This window comes from Scyliorhinus canicula, chromosome 24 (genome assembly GCF_902713615.1).
Source record: "Scyliorhinus canicula chromosome 24, sScyCan1.1, whole genome shotgun sequence".
Taxonomy (NCBI): domain Eukaryota; kingdom Metazoa; phylum Chordata; class Chondrichthyes; order Carcharhiniformes; family Scyliorhinidae; genus Scyliorhinus; species Scyliorhinus canicula.
The window spans coordinates 21,940,186-21,962,183 of NC_052169.1; the positions used below are offsets into that span (position 1 = coordinate 21,940,186).

The 21,998-nt window shown below is 44.5% G+C and overlaps 1 protein-coding gene across 4 annotated transcripts in view; it reads right to left on the reverse strand.

The window, feature by feature from the left end:
• Nucleotides 1–21,998, reverse strand: part of znf592 (zinc finger protein 592) — a 197,809-nt gene that overhangs the window by 159,881 nt on the left and 15,930 nt on the right. Inside the window, exon 2 of one of the 4 annotated variants that reach the window (XM_038784204.1) lies at nt 8,589–8,712. The exons of the other annotated variants lie outside the window; for them this stretch is intronic. The gene's annotated coding sequence lies outside the window, so the exon portion shown is untranslated. The remainder of the gene's footprint in view (nt 1–8,588; nt 8,713–21,998) is intronic. 4 annotated transcript variants of the gene reach the window in all.

Genomic DNA, 21,998 nt, shown 5'->3' on the forward strand with positions numbered 1-21,998 from the left:
TTACTTTGCAGCGAGCAAGCCTGAACCATGAGCACTTTGTCTGTTGCAAAAGTGGAAATCTATTTGAATACAGAGCAGAAATTTGTATGTGGTAGATTAAAGGTTAGCAACTGTAAAGTATGAAATCCGACAAATGATGCAAATGACCAGCCGTTGTTTGCTGTGTTCACTGAGATTTGAAGCTGCAGAGTTCAGCTTTGAAGCCTGGGCCTGGTTTCACTTCCACTTTATCTCTGCTCTTAACTTCTCCTGTAGCTGATTTCCGTGGTGTGGCTCACTTTAAATTCTCAGACAGTAATGGGGAACTTAGGCTAGTGATCCTTCATCACAGTGGGCCAAAAGATTGAAATCGGGGCTTGTTCACTAATCATGACCCCACGAACAAAATTAAATACATTTAATGCATCCAAATTTTCCATAACGATGGCAGAGGCCGCGCACGGCTCTCACAGTTAATGTTGGGTACAATCAGCACGCACCTTATTTAATTTGCTTTCGTTTCACTTCAGTCATACCGGTAGGAAAATAAACTACGCAGGCGGAGATCGGCAGAATATTGCAACCCTGCAAGCGAGAAATGGCCAACAAAACGTCTCATGGGACACACTCAGAACCCAGATGGGCCGCAGGTTGCCCGCCACTGGTCTAAGGCTTGGAACACAGTTGATGTTCCAGCTGCTAATACTGGAAGTGCATTTAACTTCACCTGACTTTTTGTGGGACTACTCGAAATAAGCACACCTTGGGACCAATTGGAAGGGAATTTTTGTGGCCTGGCAGCTTGTCTCCTTGAGCAGGCTATCAGCTATGCCGGAATGATGCCCGTATCTGGCAAATTTCATTAAACATAGATTAATGTAGGTTTATATGTTAATGTTAAACTAATGCCATCCATTTGCCTTGTTACGGAGCAGAATTGTGTTTCAGTACTTGAATCTTAAAGCCTACAACTCATGCCATGAGGCTACAACAAACACAAACAGAGTTTCTGCATATATTCACAGACAATCTGAAACATAAAACACTACATGGTCCTTGCACTGAATCCCAGTTCAGCCACAGATAGAACATTGTTCAGTTTTGATCCTCAGAAATGATGTGATACGGAGTCTCTCAAAAAGGTTCAATGGTGGCCCTCTAGGTTTAGAGAGCTGGGTCTTTTTTAGTCTGACTTGAGAAAAGCATGGGCTTTGGGAAGATTTTACTGGCTTGCACTGTGACTGTAGGGACCAATTTCACTCTTCCCATCCATTTGAACTTTTTCACATTGGTGAGATGTTGCTGCATCTCTCAAATTGCTGCAGGGACAGCTTTAATTTAACAAATGGTTTGGAACGATACCAAAGATTAATGATACCAAATCAGGGGCAGTGGCAAATTCTGTGGAAGAATGCAGGGCTGGACCGACAGATTAGCAAATAAAAGAGCAGGTGGAGTCTAATGTAAACAGATATGACATAGTACATTTTAGAAAATGGAATAGTATATGTATACAGAGTACGAGAGAAATCTGAAATCTTGACCGTTTACAAAGTGGCAGTGCTGTTTGAAAAGACAACGGGCGCAATTCTCTCCCCCCCCCACGCCGGGTGGGAGAATCGCTGGGGCGCCGGGCGAGTCCTGCCACGACGCCCCGTCACCCGCACGCGATCCCCCCCCCCCCCCCCCCAAAACGGCGCGGCGAGACTTACGGCTGGCCACTCGGAGAATCGCTGCTCGCCGTTTGTAACGGACGAGCAGCGATTCTCCAGCCCGGTGTGGCCGAGCGGCCTGCCCAATACGACGTGTTCCCACCGGCGGCGTCCACACCTGGTCGCTGCCGGCGGGAACGCTGGGGGGGGGGGGGGGGGGGCGGCCTGTGGGGGGGATCCAGCACCGGGGGGGGGGGGCTCAAAAGGGGTCTGGCCCGCGATCGGTACCCACCGATCGGCGGGCCGGCCTCTCTGAAGGAGGGCCTCCTTTCCTCTGCCGCCCCGCAAGATCAATCCGACATTTCTTGCGGGGCGCCCGCGGGGAGGACGACAACCGCGCATGCACGGATTTACGCGGCACCAAGGCCCGGCGTGCGTAAATGGCGCTGCACCGCTCCTAGCCCCCCGGGGGTGGGAGAATAGGGGGCGAGGAGCGGTCTCCAACGCCGAAGTGAAACACTCCGGTTTTCACTCCGGCATTGGGACTTAGTCTCCCGATGGGAGAATCTCGCCCAAAGTGATTCTGGGTTTTATACGTGGCACTGAATACAAAAGCAAGCAAATTATTTAGTTGGGCTACGACACCCAGTTCTGGTCACCCCATTGCGGGAACGATACTGGGAACAGTAGAGAGTAAAATGATGGGAAAGATTCACTAGGATCAGTAAAATTCTACAAGATTTGAAAATTTGGGCTTATTTCATTGGGCAAAAGGCATGGTCAAGGGGAGATCCAACTGTGATTCACAAATTTGAACAGTTCTGAGTTGGCAAATAGTGAAACATTAAACGATAAGTATTTAAAAATAGAAATTGATAGAAGGAAACGGCAGGGAACTAACATTTGTCAATAACTGCAGTTGAAGAGCCTCCAGAGAGACACAGGTTTCATGGGCTGCATGGCCTCCTTATAATGGTTTCTATTTATTTTCTGCTACACAAGATGCTCATCACTGCCAATTTCCTCCTGCTGCCAACAGCAACAGTGTGAGAGACGCCGCCGAAATTTGCCGAATTACCACTAGTCGTTCTCAGGGGTAAACTGGTTACGATTTCTAACTGAAGGAGTAACTATTCCTCGTTGTCGGGAAAGCTGCATTCATGCTGTTTTGCACAATGCGGAATAAATAAAAACCCATTGACCTGAAGAATGCAAACTTCAAGATTTTGAATCACTCTCTTCGGTTTGTTATCCTGCCTATTCGGTAAAGAGGCCACAATACAGTTGGATTAATTAAATCTGCTTTTATTCCAGTTCCACAGAGCAGCTGCAAATGTGAGAGTGAAATGACAGGAATTGAGGATGTAACAATGCAACATGTCCTGGCTGAGGAACTCCATACCGTGAGCCAGTGAAGTTCCTAAGCTTCTTTTGCAACTGGACGGAAATAATAATAATCTTTATTAGTGTCACAAGTCGGCTTACATTAACAGTGCAATGAGGTTACTCTTAAAGACCCCCAGTCGCCACACTCCGGCGCCTGTTCGGGTACACCGAAGGAGAATTCAGAATGTCAAATTCACCTAACAGCACATCTTTCGGGACTTGTGGGAGAAACCGAAGCACCCGGAGGAAACCCACGCAGACACGGGGAGAACGTGCAGACTCCGCTCAGACAGTCACCCAAGCCGGGAATTGAAACTGGCACCCCTGCGCTGTGAAGCAACAGTGCTAACCACTGTACTACCGTGCCGCCAATTGCAATTGGGCAAGTGACACTTGAGATAAGGGATTACGAGAAAGGATTGTTTTGTGCACGAGCTGCAGAAAATGGGAATTCAACTGAAAAGGAAATTTCACAACCAGCACCCCTTTTAAAAAGACGAAGAGATGGCCTGACTCAGAAGTAGATTGGCAGCAGTAAATCTTCTGGCACTGACACATAAACACTGCGACATGATGTGGACGATGCTGTCTTATTATTTCAACCCTATTTGATGTCAGCCCCAGAAACTCTGTCAATTAATTTGGTTCCCCAATAATAGTTGCATTTAATATCATTGTGAAGTTTAAAGGAAATTGATAGTTTTTGTAATATAAATGATTGTGAGACACGCTCCATTTTTTCTCACTGACAAAACTTTTGCCACTTTTGCATGCAGGCAGGAGTCACACGTGGGAGGGAGGTGAATAAACACTAGCCATAGTACAATCATTAACAGGATGGTTGCATGGGTGGGTAAAAACAGCTCTCAGAAAACAGCCTATTTTAATTCTAAATCGATTAATTTAGTTAATGACAATCTCCCTAGCCTGGTCCCAAAGACGTTAATGACAATGAGGGGTCAAAATATTTTTTTTCCAGGGGGGTGGTTCTTCTTGGGATTTTCTCGAGAGCTCTTATGAAGAAAGGTTGAACAGATTAGGCCTGCATTGGAGTTTATTAGAATGAAGGTGATCTTATTGAAACAATCAAGGTCCTGGGAGGATTTGATTGGGGGGATACCAGGAGGATGTTTCCACTCGTTGGGGTTGGACTAGAATCAGGGACACTGTTTTAAGAAAAAGAGGTCCCCTGTATAAAATGGCGACAAGGAGAATTATTTTCCCCGAGGGTTGTTAGTCTGTGGAATTCTCTTCCCCAGAAAGCAGTGGAGGCTGGGTCATTGAACTTATTCAAGGCGTCAACAGATGTTTGATAGACAAGGGAGGCAGGGGTTATAGGGGTAGACAGGAAAGTGGAGTTGAGACCACAACCAGAATAGCTAAATCTTACTGAGTAGCAGAGCAGGCGCGATGGGCAGAATGATCCACTCCTGTTCCTACGACCCATGTTCTTAGGGTCTCCTTTCCCATTTTCACGAGTTCAGGATATAGTCTTATTTATAAACTTAGACTTTGGTACTTTTTCTCAATTTGGATTCTAACTACAATTTTTCATAATAAACTATCATATTCCAACTATTTGATGTAACAAAACCGAAATCACAAGGTTACAGCAAAGGAGCATGGGTGTAAATCTACAAGAAAAATATCTAACATGAGCAATGCAATTCAATATTGCAATCTAATAAAAAATTTCAATTGTAAGCTAATTGGCAACTTGGGTGAGCGTTTCCTCGTTGTGATGGGTAAATAACACCCTTGCAACTCAATTCTAGTTATGTAACCTTGAGATAAATAACAGCTCAAAATACCAAGTTACTGAACAGAATTTAACAAAACAGGACGATATGATGCTTTACCTCTCTCCAGACACACGGACGTCTGGGCTGTTGCCCGACAAGAGCCAGCTGCTCCCCAAGAAAGAAACTGGTCTCGGTTGAAGCCGGGACCGGATAGTCATTGACTGATACCCCCAGGGCTTGGAGTCAGGGCCCACTGAGCCTCCTGACAGGGGAACAAGTGCAGGACAAAGAACGCCTCCCTGACAGGCAGTGCCCGGCAGCTCTATCCAATGACTACTGCGCAAGGAACACTATGTCAAGCTTGTCGAGGCCGCGAGCTCTTGTCTACCTGACTGTCATCGTAATCCTGGATCTGGCCAGCAAAGCAGCCCAGGACAAGACACTCATCAACCCCCACCAACTCCAGTTCACTATCTGCAATGAAAAGGAGCTGAACAGGCTGCTGGGAGGGCTCACCATTGCCCAGGGCAGAGCCATGCTCAACATCCAAGCCATGCGGTAGTCCGAGAAAAATGACACGCTTGCAAGGTAAAAGGACAATATCAGAGCGAGGGAGAGTATGATTGGAGGAGCTGGTATGGCAACAGAATCTGTGATGGAAGGAACGGCTCCTTACGGATTCTGTCTCTCCTGTGAATCTGCCTGTCACTGCCATGTATTTTGAACCTGGATGAGATTCAAATATTTAAATAGAAATGCAAATGCAAATGCATAAAAGATAAAGTTAATGAACTAATTATTTTCCAACGTTTAACTTTTAAACCAGTACTGATAGTATGTTTATACATTTCAATGTGAATTTGGTAACACTTCTGCGATCTTATTTGAAGTAAATCCAGATTCCTGACTTAACACTAGGTAAGTGTGTTCTGGCTGCTCGAATTAATTTACCTTAAATTAAATTTACTTCAACCTATTCAATACTGTTTAGTCCTGGGAATTCTGCTCAGTTTCTAATTTTCCAGTCAAACCTTTCGCTTTCACCCCTTCTAACCCACAACTTAGTAAAGTCAAGATTTGAAGGCTGCCGGGAATGGTGCCAGTGATATTTCTACATCCACAGCTTCTAAGAGATCCGCATATGAGTGGAATTAAGGTAAATATCACAGAGAGTCACAAAATACTGAACCAAGCTGATGTTGGAACATCAAACTGATGTCAAACACTTTAAAAGCACTTGTTCGGGTACCTTGAGGGAGAATTCAGAATGTCCAAATTACCTAACAGCACGTCTTTCCGGTTTGTGGGAGGAAACCGGAGCACCCAGAGGAACTAGAACATTGAACATAGAACACTACAGCGCAGTACGGGCCCTTCGGCCCTCGATGTTGCGCCGACCTGTGAAACTAGGGTGCTATTCACAGTAACTTCATTGTTAATGTAAGCCTACTGGTGATAATAATAAAGATTATTATTATAATATTGTTGCAGTCTTTTTATGATCTACCCAGACGACAACTCTTCTGCAGATCTTTTGGAAACAATGGATGCAGTAGTGAACGTCTATTGTAACCGTGATTGGATAATACAATGTCTGCAAAAGCAGGCCCAGCTAGAGATGGAGAGTGGAGCACGGATGCAATCTCCTTCGCCCGACTCAAAATGGCACTCTCTCAGCATGATAGCAAATGAGCTGTCTTTAAATAAATTGGAAATAATTATAATTACATGGAATATTTAGTTGGTTGCTAATGAATTGAGAGAGAAATCAAAGGTTTTACACTTGAGTTTTATTCCTAGATTAGGAATAAATTTACTAAACATAATTCACTCGGACTAATAGGTCAGTGCTTTTGTTTTACATTTTGATAGACTTTTGCGATTGAGGGAGCTCTCGGAATAAAACACGTGCTATTTCAGGCATCCAATCAGCATGGAGCACTTGCAAGCGTGGTAGGTACACTTAGCAGCTCAGTAATGCTCCCTTTGCACCAAGCCCACAATCTCAGGTGTACCACTTACAAGCAGCAATGTGACATTTCTATCTCTTACAGCAGTAATGCCACTGCCCTTTCCAGATAACTGTCTATTAGTGCCACATTAGATGCAGTTATGCTGTAATTCGTGCCCATAAAACTGTCGCTCATTTGGCAGCTTTGGATCGCATTTGCCCGAACACATTTCACAGAAGATCCTAAATGCCAGCACAATGGGGAGATTTTCATCCTGCCGATTTAGTCTGGTTTTAACATCAGATTTCAGAAGTGAAAGCACGATGTGTATTATCCAGTTCCCCAAAGCGGATTTTTAAATATTCTCAATGTTGCTGACAACAGCTGGTTTACTTGATTTGATGGGGATCATTTAGCGTTTATATGTAATGAAAGTTGTTTCACACCTTAAAGTCGACTTCTCCAATTCCCTATTGAGTTCCACATCAGCAAGACCATATAAATACCAATTTCACTGAAAACATTGACCCAGAATGGTAATCTAGCACTAAATTCTTTAAATACCTGTCATTTCCATATAAAGGTAAATATAGAGACAGGTAGCCACAATTTCCAGCTCATTGGCTGGATGACTTGATTGCAGTGTACAGATTACAACACCTGAACCAATTCAGGCAAACTAATCCCGATATTAAATACACTTACAATTTTCCACATTGGCTTGGATATGGACTCAATTAAAAATATACATTCTCATACTTATGTCACGAACCTTTTTGAATTCTTACTCGGCTTTCACAAGTGCTCATTTTCACATTTGTTCATCTGCATTTTAAGCATTATTATTAAAGGATTGCTTGTTGATTTTTTGGGTAGAGAGAAGGCCAGGTCTTAAGAAAGAGAATCATTTTCTCTAAGAGTGATGAAACACGAAACAGTAGCATCAGTAGTGTACACCTGCAGATGGGTAAATGCAGGAACAAGTGCAAACCAAGATGTTTATTCAGAATTCAAAGATTATAGCCACATTTCTACCTCACTAGTCCTCTGTTACAGCAGATCTTTGATTCTGCGCGAGTGCATTTTCAGGTCTAATGTCAGCTCAGCATTTGCATTAACTGCTCAATTCTCTAATTCCCATTGGGAATCAGTTTTCCCAATAAGGAAAACGCATGGGGAAGACAGTCAATTCAAGCTGAAAATATACAGATATCTGGGAGCGACTTCCAAACTGTAATCTAATTGAGAGATTCAGCTGCTTTACTCACCCCCTGGGCGTAAGATAATTGAAGGGTACCGATAGTTTACATATAAAATAATGGATGCTTGAGAATGATTAGAAGGTTTGCAATTAAAGTTAAGGATCATATAGCTCTGAGAGAGGTGTGTGGATGGCAAAAGAGACAAGAATGAAACTAACAGTCTAGAAGTCACTGCTGAATTAGATGGCTGCCTTGTAAACAGTTTTGTTATTTGTTTTAAAATGACTAATCAAAACCATTTCTCTAATTTAAGGGATGGTTTTGTTTAGTCTCTGCTTGGAGCAAGTCTTTCAGTGCAGATGTTGACAACTAAGTTACCCTTCAAGTCCTATGTGCATCCACAATGAAAGACTAACCGTTGAAATTATTTGCATGCTTAATTGGGAGTTAATTTGAACCTCATTCATGGAACTGTTGTGAATTGAATTTCACTTGTTTGTAAAGTACTAAACATTAGGTAATTTTCCCATTCTCATAAAACACTTTCTTTCATAATACTTTATAACACAAATAATTACAGCACTAACATCAATGCCATATCAAGAGTGCATTTAGCCAAGTGGCTCTTCGACCTCTGCTTATGACACACTTCGGTTAGCTTGATGTGTGACTCACCCACACTTTTACTGGCTTCCAACTATGCAACGGTCCCAAATGGAGTTTCATTGCTGGTTAGGTCACACCATTAGTAAATCGTACAGCACCTGAAGTAATTGCATAAGGTCTTCTTTCTCATGGCCTGGAATGGATGTTTAGCAGATAGAACGAGCCCGTATCAGAATTATGTAATGAGGAAGAAGAGGGTGCAATGGTGAGATACACTGCAGCACAACCAAAAATAGCTACTGAGTGAAGATGTGTTAATTCCACAGAGGAAATAATTCAAGTGATCATATCACTGGAAGCGAGGCTGCACTGTTTTCTCTCTCTCTCTCTAGCTGAGCTATACTCACCTACCAATCTAAAAGCTGTGTTTGACAGAGATAGACTTCAATTAAGGTTATGAAAGACTTTTGTAGGGCTCATCCAAGCAGCATACAATGCAGCCTGCTCCCCAAGGTAATGGTGCTGAAAATCAACAAGGTTGACAGCATCCCTCAGCAACCCAATGTAATTTCTGTTGAAAAAGGCGGAGGGTTTGCTATTTTTGAACTGCAACACTGTGCATCAATACATTGAGCTGTCTCGCATACGCTACTATACTTTCCCCTCCCACCATAAAATGTGGCACATCTTGTGTTTGCATAATCGATTACTCCCTGAAATGCAATGCTGATAAAAGGAGGATCTAAAAGATTGTACAGAAAAATAAAGATGGGGGAAGAATAGACACAGATTTTGTTTCATCATTTACAAAAAAAAAGAGGCAAATCACACGGCTGAGATTCTCCAGACCTTTGCTTCAACTTTGAATGAAGTAGGGCAGCACGGTGGCCTAGTGGTTAGCACAACCGCTGAGGTCCCAGGTTCGATCCCAGCTCTGGGTCACTGTCCGTGTGGAGTTTGCACATTCTCCCCGTGTCTGCGTGGGTTTCGCCCCCACAACCCAAAAATGTGCAGAGTAGGTGGATTGGCCACGCTAAATTGCCCCTTAATTGGAAAAAATAATTGGGGAATCTAAATTTATATAAAAAAAAAGAAAAAAAAAACTTTGAATGAAGTAGGGCAGCATGGTGGCACAGTGGTTAGCATTGCTGCCTCACGGCGCCGAGGTCCCAGGTTCGATACCGGCTCTGGGTCACTGTCAGTGTGGAGTTTGCACATTCTCCCCGTGTTTGCATGGGTTTCGCCCCCACAACCCAAAGATGTGCAGGGTAGGTGGATTGGCCACGCTAAATTGCCCCTTAATTGGAAAAATTGAATTGGGTACTCTAAAAAAAATTTTTTTTTTAAACTTTGAATGAAGTATGGTCTAAGTTTAATTTGCTGGAATTTAAGGTCTGATAAGGAATTATGGCAAAAAATGTTTGTAAATCTTGTGTTAAGGGGACGAATGGCAATACCGAGGTTTGACTGGAACATGAAATAACTTTTAATATCAGTATGATTGTAAGCTGTGGTACAGCTCTGAACATTTATAATAGGTCTCTTGTCAGAATAGGAATTTGAGATAAAATATGCTTTCATGACTGCAAGCTTGTTAGTCCCTTGTAAAAGTGACAACAGCAGAATTGAGACCAATGTCCATGTTTCTCTGCATGCGACAATTACACTGATATGCTTGTCGACAGCTGGCTCCAACTTGAGCATAGCTAACTCACAACAGAGGTTAGGAATCAAAAGTCACACCACCCACAAACCCAGCGCGGCCATGAGCGAGTTTGAGGTATCTAAACGTTCTGTTTTGTAACCCGCCACCCCCCCCCCAAAATTTCTGAGATAGTCCACACGTGCGCACAATGCACTCCATTGCAGCAGCCACTAAATCCACATGTTGCAGTAAGAAAGTCTATAGGATATTCAAATTATCGGGTGGTTCAGTGGTTAGCACTGCTGCCTCATGGTGCTGAGGATTCCGACCCCAGGTCACTGTCCGTGTGGAGTTTGCACGTTCTTCCCGTGTCTGCGTGGGTCTCACCCCCACGACCCAAAGATGTGCAGGGTCGGTGGATTGGCCACAATAAATTGCCCCTTAATTGGGGAAAAAAAGAATTGGATACTCTAAATTTATACGGAAAAAAAGATGTTCAAATTATTGGGCAACAGAAACCAACGTTTTGCACAGCATGATCATGCTTTGAAAACTCAGCCATCATGGTTCATTGCATATCAAGTTTGAACTGATCATTTACACACACATCAGCACAATAGATCCATTTTTACAGTTCTGACAGATTGCCAAAGAGAGACAATTTTTACTCTCTTGAAAAATGTTGTTATGGACTGTCCCTAATTTTTTTGTTGCTTTTTCAAAAATTACTTCTGCTTCAAGTTCCTGTTTACTATGGTAGCTAGTAATGCAAGAGGCAGAGTCCTCAGGAACAAGAGGGCTCCAAACTGGGACCAGGAAAACGCAAGTAAGCCAGAACAGAGCTTGCAAACCCAGCTACAGAAAGTTCAACAGGCTGAATACCGCTTCAAAGTGCAATGTTTCATTTTGCTAATGTGAGAAAAAGGATAAATAATAAGGTTTACTGTTAAGTATATTCTTATGCAAGGTGACACTGAAGAATTACTCAAGGCTTTTCCTTAGCAATTTCAACAATCATAATATTCGCAGAAGCTTGCATCAGTTGGTTTAGTTTTTAAAAAATCAATAATAAACAGCATGACGCACTACAGGCTCCTTAGTGACCATGTCAGAATGCCTACAACAATTTTTACTTATTCAGTGAAACCATTGAATCAAAGTTCAAAATGCTATTGTGCCATTGCCAACTTGGGAAGGGGGAGGTTGAGACGACAGGTAAGAGAAGGCTCTCCGCTATTAATAGAAGGATCCACTGAGAGAACTGACTACATTGTGTAAAAAATCTCCATTTTCCACAGTATATCTGGACGAGCAGACCCCATGGAAACACAAGCTGCAATCAACAGCATATGTGATAACCAGCTGGTCAATTCATTCAAGACAGTTTACGAGACTTGATACAGGACAATAACTGGGGGGTGGGGAAAAATCCAGCTCAAGACATTGTCGGCTCCATACTCAATCACCAATTAAAACTTCAAAGCTTCAGAGTTCCACAATGGCTGGAGATGGCTGATTCTGCTCAGGATTGCATTCTTGTGCAATAGCATGGACACGCTGGTCTTGTCTCAAAGTCAGAGAGCTCACACATCGTAATTCTAACAAAAAATCCAGTCTCCCTTTTCCATCCCACTTTATTTTTTCCCCCACCAGAACAATGTTTCCCTCACTTCACTCTTTCCACATCATCTTCCCCATCTACCTCCATTTAGTCTACCAGAACTCTACCAAGAACTGACGCAGGTACATACATATGGGCCATATCATTCTGTCATTCTAATTGCAAAGGACTGATTTACCTTCTTAAAATAACACACGACAGATAAAATCCGAGCTAGTAAGATGCTCATCCCTTAGATTCGCTAGCTCAAGGAATACTGTTGCTTGGTTTATTTAAGAGCAAAAAAAAAACCCGGCAGTGCTGGGGGGTTCTGGAATTTCAGACCACTGCTGATTATCAACAAGCATAAGCAGACATCAGAACACAGGTCATGCACAGTTTATGGCCCTAAAGGCAGAACGTATTGCACTGATTTCTTTCACAACAGAGTAAGAACTGCCTGCCTTCATAAAACTTCAATTCCCTTTCATGCTCATTTTTTTCATTATCACAATTAAAAATATTGCTTAAGCTTTACTTGTCAGGGGGTAATAAAACAGCCACATGTTTATTGTCATGCTGCACTGGAGATAGGGCAATCTACAAACCACATCCTTATAAATATGCAGCAGCTCCCAATAAGACAGATACTGCTTTATGAATATTAACCTGTTATGGTATTCAACACTCTTTTTCCATAAAGTTATAGAGTGTCCAATTCATTTTTCCCAATTGAGGGGCAATTTAGCGTGGCCAATCCACCTACCCTGCACATCTTTGGGTTGTGGGTACAAAGCCCACGCAAACAGGGGCAGCAGGGTAGCATGGTGGTTAGCATAAATGCTTCACAGCTCCAGGGTCCCAGGTTCGATTCCCGGCTGGGTCACTGTCTGTGTGGAGTCTGCACGTCCTCCCCCTGTGTGCATGGGTTTCCTCCGGGTGCTCCGGTTTCCTCCCACAGTCCAAAGATGTGCGGGTTAGGTGGATTGGCCATGCTAAATTGCCCGTAGTGTCCTAATAAAAGTAAGGTTAAGGGGGGGGGTTGTTGGGTTACAGGTATAGGGTGGATACGTGGGTTTGAGTAGGGTGATCATGGCTCGGCACAACATTGAGGGCCGAAGGGCCTGTTCTGTGCTGTACTGTTCTATGTTCTATGTAAACAGGGGGAGAATGTGCAAACTCCACACGGACAGTGACCCAGAGCTGGGATCAAACCTGGGACCACGGCGCCGTGAGGCAGCAGTGCTAACCACTGCGCCAGTGTTGCCCTAGTGTTCAACATTCTTACAAATAAACCAGAAAACCTCTAAACTGCACCAGATGAGAATGCACACTTTTTGTAAGAGAGCTGCCAGGTATGTGCCTTTGATGATTGGCTATAGATGTCCAACGATGTGCAGGTTAGGTGGATTGCCATGCTAAATTGCCCCTAGGTGGGGTTAAGGGAATAGGGTGGAGGATGGGGCTAGGTACGGTGCTCTTTCAGAGGGTCGATGCAAATTCAATGGGCTCAATGGCCTCCTTCTGCACTGTAGGGATTCTACAACAAAGACACATTAATATGACCTTGCTGGTAGCGGGCAGCACAGAAAGTCTTACAGAAGTTCATAGATCATAGAATCTACAGTGCAGGAGGAGGCCATTCGGCCCATCGCGTCTGCACCAGCTCTTGGAAAGAGCACCCTACCCAAGGTCAACGCCTCCACCCTATCCCCATAACCCAGTAACCCCACCCAACACTAAGGGCAATTTTGGACGCTAAGGGCAATTTATCATGGCCAATCCACCTAACCTGCACATCTTTGGACTATGGGAGGAAACCGGAGCAGCCGGAGGAAACCCACGCACACACGGGGAGGACGTGCAGACTCCGCACAGACAGTGACCCAAGTCTGGAATCGAACCTGGGACCCGGAGCTGTGAAGCATTGGCTATCCACAATGCTACCGTGCTGCCCCTATACTGCCTGTATTAAAGGACAGCAGACTGTGAATGTGCATGGTCTGTGAATTGGCCATGATAAATTGCCCCTTGGTGTTCTAACGGGAGCAGGTTAGGTATGGGGTTACAGGAATGGGGTGGGGGGACGGTAGGGTAGAGTGCTCATTCGAAGGGCAGTGCAGACCCAATGGGTCGAATGGACTCCTGCACAGTAGGGATTCCATGACTGTAAGAAATATGTGACTTGTAGCAACTTTGGTTCAACAACTGATAATTGATGCTGCATTTCCGTTTCCACAGTTCCAAGCTCCAGAGACAGAAAGTTAGTCTGTTCGGTTTCACAAAATATTTGGTGAAAAGTTACTTAAAAGTCAGTAAGATATCAGCAGGGTAGCATGGTGGTTAGCATAAATGTTTCACAGCTCCAGGGTCCCAGGTTCGATTCCCGGCTGGGTCACTGTCTGTGTGGAGTCTGCACGTCCTCCCCCTGTGTGCGTGGGTTTCATCCGGGTGCTCCGGTTCCTCCCAGTCCAAAGATGTGCGGGTTAGGTGGATTGGCCATGCTAAATTGCCCGTAGTGTCTAAAAAAAAAGTAAGGTTAATGGGGGGGGGGGGGGGGGGGGGGGGGGGGGTTGTTGGTTACGGGTATAGGTGGATACGTGGGTTTGAGTAGGGTGATCATGGCTCGGCACAACATTGAGGGCCGAAGGGCCTGTTCTGTGCTGTACTGTTCTATGTAGAAGTTCTAATAAAGTAGTGAAACCAATCAGCAGAAATGAAATCAGGCACAATAAAGTTGAACATCTTTTACAGCTTGGTCCCATCCTTTCATCATTCATGCTTTGATTCTCAAAACACCTATGGAACTGGCTCCTCCCTGGTTCATCCATCTCAATTCACCACATCACTTGGCAACGTGCCATCCATTGGAAAACAGCAAGTCCCATCTCACCCTCCACAAAAGAGATCAAAGTCAAATCCTGACATCCGCACTGTCCGTTGACATGGAAACCACAGTGAAGAATCCACTCTAACAGACCAGTTGCCCGCTTGGTTTTTCAACAAACGATTGAAGGATTCTCAACCCCATGATAGAAAAAAGGAGCGATTCTCTCAACAGCAAGGTTAATTTTGAGCATAACTTTTCAGATAAGGCAACTTGACCTACTTGGCAAACTGGCTTGTGTCACATCTGCATGTATAATTCCTCAAAGGATAGAAACATCAGGTCATCCATTCGTCTTTTCATGTTGTGTTGAAAGATGTCCTTCAGGGAAGTATTCTTGATCTGGGTAGCCCTTGATTTTGACCAGCAACTTTCTAAAACAGCAGTAATATCATTTTCATTCCTGAGAACATCATAGACTATGTGGAGTTAACTCCGCATCTGAAGGACTATCACGGCATCCAAAAAACCCCGGCCAATATCAAAATCAGACTGTGGCTGAACATGCATTCAGCACTGAGGTCTAGATAGTAATGCTTCTGAGAAAGACAATGGTTATTCCCTGTTGAATTCCACCACAGAATTGCAATTCATAGGGTGGCACGGTGGCTAGCACTGCTGCCTCACAGCGCCAGGGAACCAGTTCACTTTTGGCCTTGGGTGACTGTTTGGGTGGAGTTTTGCATGGTCGTCCCGTGTCTGCATGAATTTCCTCCGGGCGCTCTGGTTTCCTCCCACAGTCCAAAGATGTGCAGGTTAGGTGGGGTTACGGGGATAGGGTGGAGGAATGAGCGCAGGTAGGGTGCTCTTTCAGAGGTTGGTGCATACTTGATGGGCCTCCTTCTGCATTGTAGGAATTCTACGTTCTATGGTTGGACAAATGGCAAGTAGAGTCAGAAAAATGGGACTGTTCAGGAAAGTAACGTGATGCCAATAACGCTGCTGCCCTCCAAGGATTGGAATATATCGTCCTAAATTTCAGCCAGTGAAAGTCACATTTAACCCTTTTGGGTGCTTTCCCAATAAACCAAAATCAGTATAAAGCCATTTCAATTTTGGTGATGGAATAAATGCAGCTTGAATATGTGATCAGGGTTTAGCTTGATACCAGGCTAAAACGGGAATATGCGCAGGAGTGAGAAGTCTCACTGCCTCTGCAGTCAGCTTCATCCTGGAAGCTCAATTCACGCTCCATGGTTAAGTGTTTACAGGAAGCTTTCACACTGATAATAAACCGTAGTGCGTCAGGTCAGTATAACTCAAAGGCAGACAGCTCAGTAAATGATCAGTAGAACTGGTGTAGGTGGCCTATTCCATATGAGAATGGCACCTTCTGCAATGAAAGATTGGTTGGGGTAGATTGCCAGTCCTCAGAAAATGATAACTTGCGCAGCACTTTAGTTGCAAGTGGTCATTTTGAGTTTGAACAAAGAGCCACTCATCCCAGATCTTCTCATTTATGTAACAATCTGTTTGAACGCTCTACCCCAATCTATGTTGCGATGCAAAACTGCAAATAAAGCTTGCAACTAATTGTGCCCTGTTCCCTCATAACAAGAATTGATGTAGATCCCTTGATAAGAGCACTCCTCTATCTCAGTCCGAGACAGCTGCTGCATTTTTCAACAAGTAATATTACCCAAGCTTTCATTAATGGAAACCTTTCCTCCTTTTTCTCTCACAGTGGAGTACTGTTATTATTGTGGCACCAGCCGAACACACAAAGTGACAGGAGCTCACTACATTATGATACAACTCTTGTCTCAAGTCCCATTCTCTCTTATGAGCACCGTTGAAGACAGCAACTTGATTTCTAAATAAACTGGAAACAAAATTCAGGCTACCTATTGTAGTGCCGCAGATACACAGGAGATATGCTCAACCAGCAGCTAATTTGTTGTATATACTCTTAACACCAGATGCCCATGTTGTCCTGACTCTAAACACAGCTGCATGTACATATTTGCCATCCAACGGGGGAACTTCTTCCATTAAAAATCAAATTTAGGGCAGCACAGTGGGTTAGCCCTGTTGCCTCATGGCGCCGAGGTCCCAGATTCGATCCTGGCTCTGGGTCACTGCCCGTGTGGAGTTTGCACATTCTTCCCGTGTTTGCGTGGGTTTCGCCCCCACAACCCAAAGATGTGCAGGCTAGGTGGATTGGCCACGCTAAATTGCCCCTTAATTAAATCAAATTTATATATCTTGGCCGTGGAAAAGGGCTGGTAAATTTGACCTATTTTAAAAACCATGTCCAGTTTCACAAATCAGAATTTTCCTCATAATGAATGTTAATTGACAGGGTTAGAACAATCACAGGGACTTCATAAATTGCAGCTCAACACCAAGGATTTCATAATTCAGGAGTCTTGCTGGAAAAAAAAAAGAGACTTGCTGACAAAGTTTTCTGTCTTGCACCCGTGGGACAGTTTGCAAGGACATCAACAGTAAAGGAACAGTTTATACTGCACAAGAAGACAGTGCCGGTTGGTTGGCAAGTGGACTTGCCATGGGGAATGAACCAGGCTGTCAAAGAACAAAGAAAAGTTTAGCACAGGAACAGGCCCTTCGACCCTCCAAGCCTGTGCCGACCATGCTGCCCGTCTAAACTAAAATCTTCCACACTTCCGGGGTCCGAATCCCTCTATTCCCATCCTATTCATGTATTTGTCAAGATGCCCCTTAAATGTCACTATCGTCCCTGCTTCCACCACCTCCTCCGGCAGCGAATTCCAGGCACCCACAACCCTCTGTGTAAAAAAAACTTGCCTCGTACATTTCCTCTAAACCTTGCTCCTCGCACCTTAAACCTATGCCCCCGAGTAATTGACCCCTCTACCCTGGGAAAAAGCCTCTGACTATCCACTCTGTCTATGCACCTCATAATTTTGTAGACCTCTATCAGGCCGCCCCTCAACCTCCAAAGTTCCAGTGAGAACAAACCGAGTTTATTCAACCTCTCCTCATAGCTACTGCCCTCCATACCAGGCAACATCCTGGTAAATTTCTTCTGCACCCTCTCTGAAGCCTCCACATCCTTCTGGTAGTGTGGCGACCAGAATTGAACACTATACTCCAAGTGTGGCCTAACTAAGGTTCTATACAGCTGCAACATGACTTGCCAATTTTTATACTCAATGCCCCGGCCAATGAAGGCAAGCATGCCGTATGCCTTCTTGACTACCTCCTCCACCTCTGTTGCCCCTTTCAGTGACTTGTGGACCTGTACACCTAGATCTCTCTGACTGTCAATACTCTTGAGGTTTCTATCATTCACTATATATTCTCTACCTGCATTAGACCTTCCAAAATGCATTACCTCACATTTGTCCAGATTAAACTCCATCTGCCATCTCTCCACCCAAGTCTCCAAATGATCTAAATCCTGCTGTATCCTCTGACAGTCCTCATCGCTATCCGCAATTCCACCAACCTTTGCGTCGTCTGCAAACTTATTAATCAGACCAGTTACATTTTCCTCCAAATCATTTATATATACGACGAACAGCAACAGTCCCAGCACTGATCCCTGCGGAATACCACTAGTCACAGCCATCCAATCAGAAAAGCACTCTTCCATTGCTACTCTCTGCCTTCTATGACCTCGCCAGTTCAGTATCCATTCCCCGAAGCTTTTGTTTTGTCGAAAAAGGTGCAATGTTTGGACATGCTCCTTCTATCTACGCAGAAAGGGCTGAGTGTGTGAATATCGATATAGCTTCCAGCATTCGTAAGTGACTGACCGACTATCTCAAATTGGCTTACAGCTTCGAATCATACAATTTACAATGCAGAAGGCCATTCGGCCCATCGAATCTGCACCGCCCCTTGGAAAGAGCATCTAACTTAAGCCCCACGCCTCCATCCTACCCCCTTTATCCCCATAACCCCACCTAACCTTGTTGACACTAATGACAATTTAGAATGGCCGACCCACTTAACCTGCATATCTTTGGACTGTGGGAGGAAACCTGGAGCACCCGGAGGAAACCCACGCAGCCACGGGGAGAACGTGCAGACTCCGCACAGACAGTAACCCAAGCCAGGAATCGAACCTGGGACCCTGGCGTTGTGAAGCAACTGTGCTAATCACTGTGCTGTCCCTTGCGCGAGATTGGGACGCCATTTTTAAATGGCATCCCAATCTCCAATGCCCTCAAACCCCCCCCCTCCCCCCAAGCCCCAACACACTATGGGAGGGACCCAGCTCCATGCCCCCAACACCCACGTAAAACAGCTTAGAGGGACAGACATTTTTTTGGTTCATTTCCCATGGCAATGCAGTGACCAATCAGAGTTGACCTGCTTGGTTTGAAATTGAACAAAAACTTGGCAGTTTATTGTTCCCTGGTGCATTCTCCATGGCAACATCTCTGCTAATCAGAGTCCATGTGCTAACCAATCAGCACTCTCTTCTCATGTAATATAAATTGTTGTTCCCTTTGCTATTAATATTCTTGCTAGCTGTCTGATGAATGCAAGAAGAAAAGCTTCAACATGTACTTTTTCTCGCAAGCAATATTGTACTACCAAGCAACAATTCAAGCTCTGAAGAAGAGCAACACGGACTCAAAACGTTAACTCTATTTCTCGTTCCACAGATGCTGCCAGACCTGCTGAGTTTATCCAGCATTTTCTGTTTTTAATTCAGAAAGCATGGTTCACTTTTAGCTCCAATTATAACTTTCTACGATGAATTTGGTTGTACTTGCATTTACCCCACACAGCTTTTCCTAATCAGGACAGCACCACAGCTCCATCTCTCAGATATCTTCCCAGATGCATAAGTAACCTTTCTTCCTTGACCTTGCAGAACAGTTATGCTGAAGAAATGGACAAATAAATCCCCACAAACATTTCTCTCTTCCTAGGCATGAGGTTGTTAAAATTAACCTCTAGGATATAACCTCTAGGGCAGCACGGTAGCATGGTGGTTAGCACAATTGCTTCACAGCTCCAGGGTCCCAGGTTCGATTCCTGGCTTGGGTCACTGTCTGTGCGGAGTCTGCACGTTCTCCCCGTGTCTCCGTGGGTTTCCTCCGGGTGCTCCGGTTTCCTCCCACAGTCCAAAGATGTGCAGGTTAGGTGGATTAGCCATGCTAAAATTTCCTTTAGTGTCCAAAATTGCCCTAAGTGTTGGGTGGGGCTACTGGGTTATGGGGATAGGGTGAGGGTATGGGTAGGGTGCTCTTTCCAAGAGCCGGTGCAGACTCGATGGGCCGAATGGCCTCCTTCTGCACTGTAAATTCAACGATAAGCACTGCCTCCTCACAGCACCAGGGACCGGGTTCAATTCTAGCCTTGGATGAGTGCGTGTGGAGTTGGCACATTCTCCCTGTGTCTGTGTAACTATCCTCCGGGTACTCCGGTTTACTCCCACGGTCCAAAGATGTGCAGGTTAGGTGAATTGGCCATACTAAATTGCCCCTTAGTGTCCAAACGACAGGTGGGGTTATGGGGATGCTGGGGAGGGGGGAGAGTGGGCCTAGGGAGGGACCTCTTTCAGAGGGTCGGTGCAGACTCGATGGGCCAAATGGCCTCCTTCTGCACTGTCAGGATTCTATGATTCCTCACCTCAGCGTAAAGTCAGTTGAGACTACTTCAAACGAAGCTCTCCAAGTCAACACTTTCATTTGGATGCTGTAAACATTTGACTTTCAAATGGCCTATTTAAAACTTGCTTTGTTGTACTCCTCTAATTCTGGCCTCTTGTAAGCATTACTGATTTTAAGCACGCCATCATTGCTGGCCAGCTTTCACCTCTTTAGACCCCATGCTCTGAAATACCTCCCCTACCTCATTGTCCTCCTTTAAGACTGCTTAAAACCAACCTCTTTTGCCAAGCTTTTAATCGTCTGGCCTAAAATCTCATGTGGCTCGGTGTCATACTTTGTTTTAAAATGATCATGTTAAGCACCTTGGGATGTTTGATGTTAATTGTGCCATATAAACATAAGTTGGTGTTTAACTCAGTAACATTTCTGGAGCACAATTCAAATGATACAAGTGTATAACTTATTCTGAACTTGCGTGAATTAGCTTTATTCAAATAGGAACATTAATCGAGTTCTGATTCACGCTGTTTCTCCAATTCCACTTCATAATTCAAATTTTCTCAACCAATTATGCAAAAGAGCAAGGCACCTACAATAGCAAAGGTGCGAGGCAACCTCCAGTACTGCGGATGCTGTAATATGAAACAAAAACAGAAAATGCCTCTGTCGGGGAGGGAGAGAGAATGCAGCATGTGAGCTGTGACAGCCAATGTTTGACAGCTGTTCAGCTGCTACAGGCATCATTGGTGATCCAACCCTTTAGTCAGCACCACACATTCCCAGTAGGCTACCGTGGGGCAGCACGGCAGCACAGTGGTTAGCACTATTGCTTCACAGCTCCAGGGTCCCAGGTTGTATTCCCGGCTTGGGTCACTGTCTGTGTGGAGTCTGCACGTTCTCCCCGTGTCTGCGACGGTTTCCTCCCACAGGTCACGAAAGATGTGCTGTTAGGTAATTTTGACATTCTGAACTCTCCCTCCGTCTACCCGAACAAGCGCTGAATGTGGCAACTCGGGGCTTTTAACAGTAACTTCATTTCAGTGTTAATGTAAGCCTACTTATGGGCAGCACGGTGGAGCAGTGGTTAGCATTGCTGCCTCAAGGCTCTGAGGTCCCCGGTTCGGGGTCACTGTCCGTGTGGAGTTTGCACATTCTCCCAGTGTTTGCGTGGGTTTCGCCCCCCCAACCCAAAGATGTGCAGATTAGATGGATTAGCCACACTAAATTGCCCCTCAATTGGAAAAAATGAATTGGGTACTCTAAACTTATAAAAACAAATGTAAATCTACTTGTGACAATAATGATTATTTTTCGTAGATTGCTGGGTAACAAAGTGAGGCAGGAATGGCCAATTTGCCATTCTATCCCAGTTGGCTGATGCCAAGTACAGTGTCCCAACTAAGATCAGCTAATCCGACAAAGTTGCTTCAGTGCTTTTGGCTTATTCATTGAAAAAACCTATTATACCATATTTAGCATGTAAAAAGACAGAGGAAAAATGCTCCCAATTACCATAAGAGAGTATTAACTTTTGTGTCCAAGGATTTAGTTTACGACCTTATTGCATTACCAGCTCTTTATAGTCCCCCATCGTTCTGAGTTCATACTTAAATCCATTAAAAGCCATTTAATAAATGATGCTAGGCAGCTACTTTTTCATCTCTGACCCTTACTGGCCTCAATTAATGGTCCTGTTTTACCCATTCACTCAGAGGCTACACAAATAAAAGACCTTGACTGTTATTTAACTTGCATGCAGGTTTAGCATAAAAGGTATTGCCCAGTGAGGTCA